Source organism: Poromitra crassiceps (assembly GCF_964638095.1).
Source record: "Poromitra crassiceps genome assembly, chromosome: 12".
In the NCBI taxonomy this organism is placed as follows: Eukaryota; Metazoa; Chordata; class Actinopteri; order Beryciformes; family Melamphaidae; genus Poromitra; species Poromitra crassiceps.
In genome coordinates, this window is record NC_139632.1 from 36,017,890 (window position 1) to 36,022,965 (window position 5,076).

The following is a 5,076-nucleotide window of genomic DNA, read 5'->3' on the forward strand; positions in this document are numbered from 1 at the left end:
CGATGCACATGAATTGTAACGATATATCGATAACGACGTGATGGCACACCGCTACTGTGAATCCAGATTCTACACCGGAACATCTCGTCTCACTGACTTTAAAGCAATTATTCCTCGTTCTGCCTTTATGTCCCATCACTTGTATCCACGCTGCCCCCCTCCCCCAACTCTGTGTTTCTCTCATTAGTGGACATCAGATACAGCTCTAGCTCCGAAGGTAAACCTCTGAGGAGCACACCAACAGTATGACATCCTCAGAAGGTAAACCTCTGAGGAGCACACCAACAGTATGACATCCTCAGAAGGTAAACCTCTGAGGAGCACACCAACAGTATGACATCCTCAGAAGGTAAACCTCTGAGGAGCACACCAACAGTATGACATCCTCAGAAGGTAAACCTCTGAGGAGCACACCAACAGTATGACAGCATAATGAAATACTGTGCAGAATTAGCGACTAAGCTTAAATCGGCTTGTCCCTGTCCATGAAGCCACATTGTGGTCGACAGATATCAGATGTATGTGGTGTGATGTACCTATACGATCTCAGGTGTCTGTGATGTGATGTATCTATAAGCAGATATCAGATGTATTTGGTGTGATGTATCTATAAGCATATATTAGATGTATATGGTGTGATGTATCTATAGGATCTCAGGTGTCTGTGGTGTGATGTATCTATAAGATCTCAGGTGTCTGTGGTGTGATGTATCTATAAGATCTCAGGTGTCTGTGGTGTGATGTATCTATAAGATCTCAGGTGTCTGTGGTGTGATGTATCTATAAGCAGATCTCAGGTGTCTGTGGTGTGATGTATCTATAAGCTCTCAGGTGTCTGTGGTGTGATGTATCTATAAGCTCTCAGGTGTCTGTGGTGTGATGTATCTATAAGATCTCAGGTGTCTGTGGTGTGATGTATCTATAAGCAGATCTCAGGTGTCTGTGGTGTGATGTATCTATAAGATCTCAGGTGTCTGTGGTGTGATGTATCTATAAGATCTCAGGTGTCTGTGGTGTGATGTATCTATAAGCAGATCTCAGGTGTCTGTGGTGTGATGTATCTATAAGCAGATCTCAGGTGTCTGTGGTGTGATGTATCTATAAGCAGATCTCAGGTGTCTGTGGTGTGATGTATCTATAAGCAGATCTCAGGTGTCTGTGGTGTGATGTATCTATAAGCAGATCTCAGGTGTCTGTGGTGTGATGTATCTATAAGCAGATCTCAGGTGTCTGTGGTGTGATGTATCTATAAGATCTCAGGTGTCTGTGGTGTGATGTATCTATAAGCAGATCTCAGGTGTCTGTGGTGTGATGTATCTATAAGATCTCAGGTGTCTGTGGTGTGATGTATCTTTAAGCGCGTAGTATAAGTGAGCGGACAGAGACTGATGACTGGGAGCAATGCATCCTGGATACACCATTACACACACAAATGAAACGTGGCGCGTCGTTGCCTCCTGCATTTGAATTGTTAATATGCCTATTATGGCTGATTTGCATTGCTAATATTGCGATATTGACAGGAATGGATTGATTGAGATGGCGCCTGCTTCTCTGCTGGTGTGTGTGTGTGTGAGGGCTGTGATGCTGAGAGCTCGTCATGTGAAACCTGATTGATGTGTTTTTGTAATGGGCGCTGATGTGATTTAATTCATCTGATATTACACTGTGCTATTGATTGGATTATTCAGGCGGCAAGCTCGGGGCTTGGATAGATGAAGCCTATGCAGAAGTGATCAAAACTGTAGTTCCTCGAATGGCCACTTGAGGCTGGCTCCAAAAGGGAGTCGTTCCCCATTCGCCCTCATGTTAAAATACATGTTTACAGCCTGGTTAAACGGTTTTGGTCTCTATAGATGGTTTCAACTCGACAACATAAACATTCTAAATTCCCCCCAGCTTACTTCCTGTTGCAGTGTTTGCTACAGTAGTACAATAACTCCATAAGCCTTCATAATCCAATGGATTCTGGAGACCCGAAAATATCTTAATTAACACGTTTACATTTCAGTCCATGTGGATTATGCTGGTTACCATTTTAAGCAAGTAATGGGTAGGCCTAATCTGTATGGGCTAATATTTTGAAAGTGTTTTGACCTACTGGACTCGTCCTCGCTGTTATGCAGGCTGACAAATGTTAAGATTGTGTGCTGAACAGGAGGAGGGCTGGAAGGGAAGTGCTAAGGCTTTCCACACGCCATCCTCCACCATTAACTCCACCGTCTCTCACATGTAACCCCCACCATCACCACACACACATGCACGCACGCACGAACGCACACATGCACGCTCGCGAGCACACACACACACACGCACGCACACACACACACACACACACACACACACACACACACACACACACACACATTCCTATACTCACTACTCATCACTATAGTAAAATCGTTAAGCCATGTAAATGTGTTCATTAGCCAGTCATTAAAGGGCGCGGCAGCTGGGAGCTGAGTCTCACTCAGCGTTAGATTGATGACGGAAAAACTCCAAACCAGCATGCGATGGCACCGGGGTTAAAGAGGTATTATGGAGTCAATGTGCTGTGTGTGCGTGTGTGTGTGTGTGTGTGTGTGTGTGTGTGTGTGTGTGTGTGTGTGTGTGTTGATTGTTAAGAGGGGAGTAATTGATACATAACAGAATCTGTCATTCGACGCTTCCCATTCATTGTCAATGTAGGCTGCGTGCAAAGCCTTCTGGTAGCGAGGCGGGCCGTCTTGAGAGGCGGAGCATCAGATGGCCGCTCCTCATTCAATATTTTTCAATCTACTCCACGTAAGGTGCGTATTTATCACAAAATGAATAAGATTATATATATATATATATATATATATATATATATGTATGTGTGTGTGTATATATATACACTATCATTATTATGTATATTATATACATAATAATATGCTGCCTACCAGAAGGCATTGCACGCTGCTACAATGACAATGAATGGGCCTGCGGGGGGGTGGGGACACCCTCAGCGCCCAGTGTCCCAGTCGGGAATCAAACCCAGGACGTTCTAGCTGTGAGGCGACATCGCTACCACTGCACCACCGTACCCCAACAACCACATTTGTTTACCCCACACATACTGTAGAATCTACAGTTATTTTTGGTCATCTACAGTGTAGATGACCGAAAATAACACCAAGATATATTATTGTAAAGTCACTGTTTTGTGTGTTTCTCATACAGCACTGTCACCATATTCCTGTCTTCACCCCCAATACAGATATGCTCTTCCATGGTTAGGTATCTTGTCATAAACACATTCTTATTATACCTGTGGCAGAGACCGTACCACTTGCTTGTTAGCTGGGAAAATTCAAAGAGAAACGTCTGCAATGATGAATGATTCCTTTCCTCTCAGGCTGCTCTGCCTGCTGGCAGGCAGATCTGATATTCTCCTGTTTGATTTGTAGAGGGAAAGTCAGCATGATGCCATGTGGCAAGTTCAATGAAAAAAGCTTGAATTTCTCCATAGAGGATTTGCTATGAAACTTTATTAGAGTATACTGAGCATGGCTTCCATTGCAATTTAAAGCTGCACTGAGCACGAGTTTTATGTAAACATCTTCATCAGAGAGAGAGAGAGAGAGAGAGAGAGAGAGAGAGAGAGAGAGAGAGAGAGAGAGAGAGAGAGAGAGAGAGAGAGAGAGAGAGAGAGAGAGAGAGAGAGAGAGCCTGGTGTTGGATATGGTCTCTCTGGTGGAAAATCGAAATGAATTGAAATAGTGAAATCGAAAGGTCTCTCCGGTCCGTCCAGAGAAATGTGAACTTAGCAGCAATGGTTGAACCCAGAGTGATTTAAAGAGAGAGTGCTGCTAACGGAAGTCCAAAATGCTTGATCGTCACGTGACTCACGTAGCTAGTGTGTGCGGGGGAATAGTTCCAGGAAGTATGTTTGAATGCATAAAATAAAGCTGATAATATACAATTATTATTATACGTGTACTTGGCGGCCATCCGTTCTTTGTTTTCAAAATGAGGAAACGAAAAATGAGTCGTTTCCTGTTTTTTCTTTGATTTGACAAAAGTCGCTCATCCCGGTCGCGACTCTTCTCATCCCTGGCGCCACGATGGTGGAACGAGCTCCCCCTTCTGTCAGGATGGCCCAATGGAGACTAAAAACACACCTTTTCAGGCTCCACCTGGACTCTTCTTGAACTAAACATCCTTTGATAAAATGGAAAAAATAATGATGCTACTTATTCCTTCAAGTTTTGACAAAATAATGTTGGTATTCCTTTCAAAACGTCTTGGTTGATGATGTAGACTGTATTGCACAGTTGATTTCACGACTGTACTCTAAAATGTAGTATTGTAAGTCACTTTGTATAAAAGCATATGCTAATGTCATATATGTAATATATGTAAATGTGAACCTCTTCACCACCTCCATCCCACCATACACTAATTCTGAATTCAAATCGTAATGTATTCTGTTCTATTCTGTTGACTGTGTCAGTTGGCAGTTCATTGTTTTTCAGTAGGAGAATGACGGTAACCTCCACCACCTCTAGCGTTGAGTGTAGATATACCTTCCATCTAAAGTTACAGTTTCTCCTGTGGCAGAGGTGAGGACAAACCAGATGCTGTTGTTATTTGAGAAGCAACGTTGATCCCAAGCGCCTCACACTTTTGGTGGAAGCACACCCTGTCTGCTACAGGTCAAAGAATTTAATGTAATAATTTAAAATAATTCTCAAGTTTGGGTAATTAAATAATGGAGATGAGGCAGTCTGAAATGGCATCAGAATGTTAATTAGCTGGTGTAACTGATCATTTACCATCACAGATTACAGCTGGCAAAACATTGAATATTGTATATTGTATCTCCAGGTTAACGATGCAGATCTCCTAATTCTTATGTATATTGTATATTGGACTGCACCTTTTGTGTTTTAGTCATTTTATTTCTTGATTTTGTCTTAATCATACTCTTGTGATTATGATGTGACCGCTACGCTGTATACTTAACACTACCTGTAAGTCATATTCCTCGCATGTAATCTGATTACTGATACTGTGACAATAAAAGTGATTCTCATTCTCATATAGTTCCTTCCT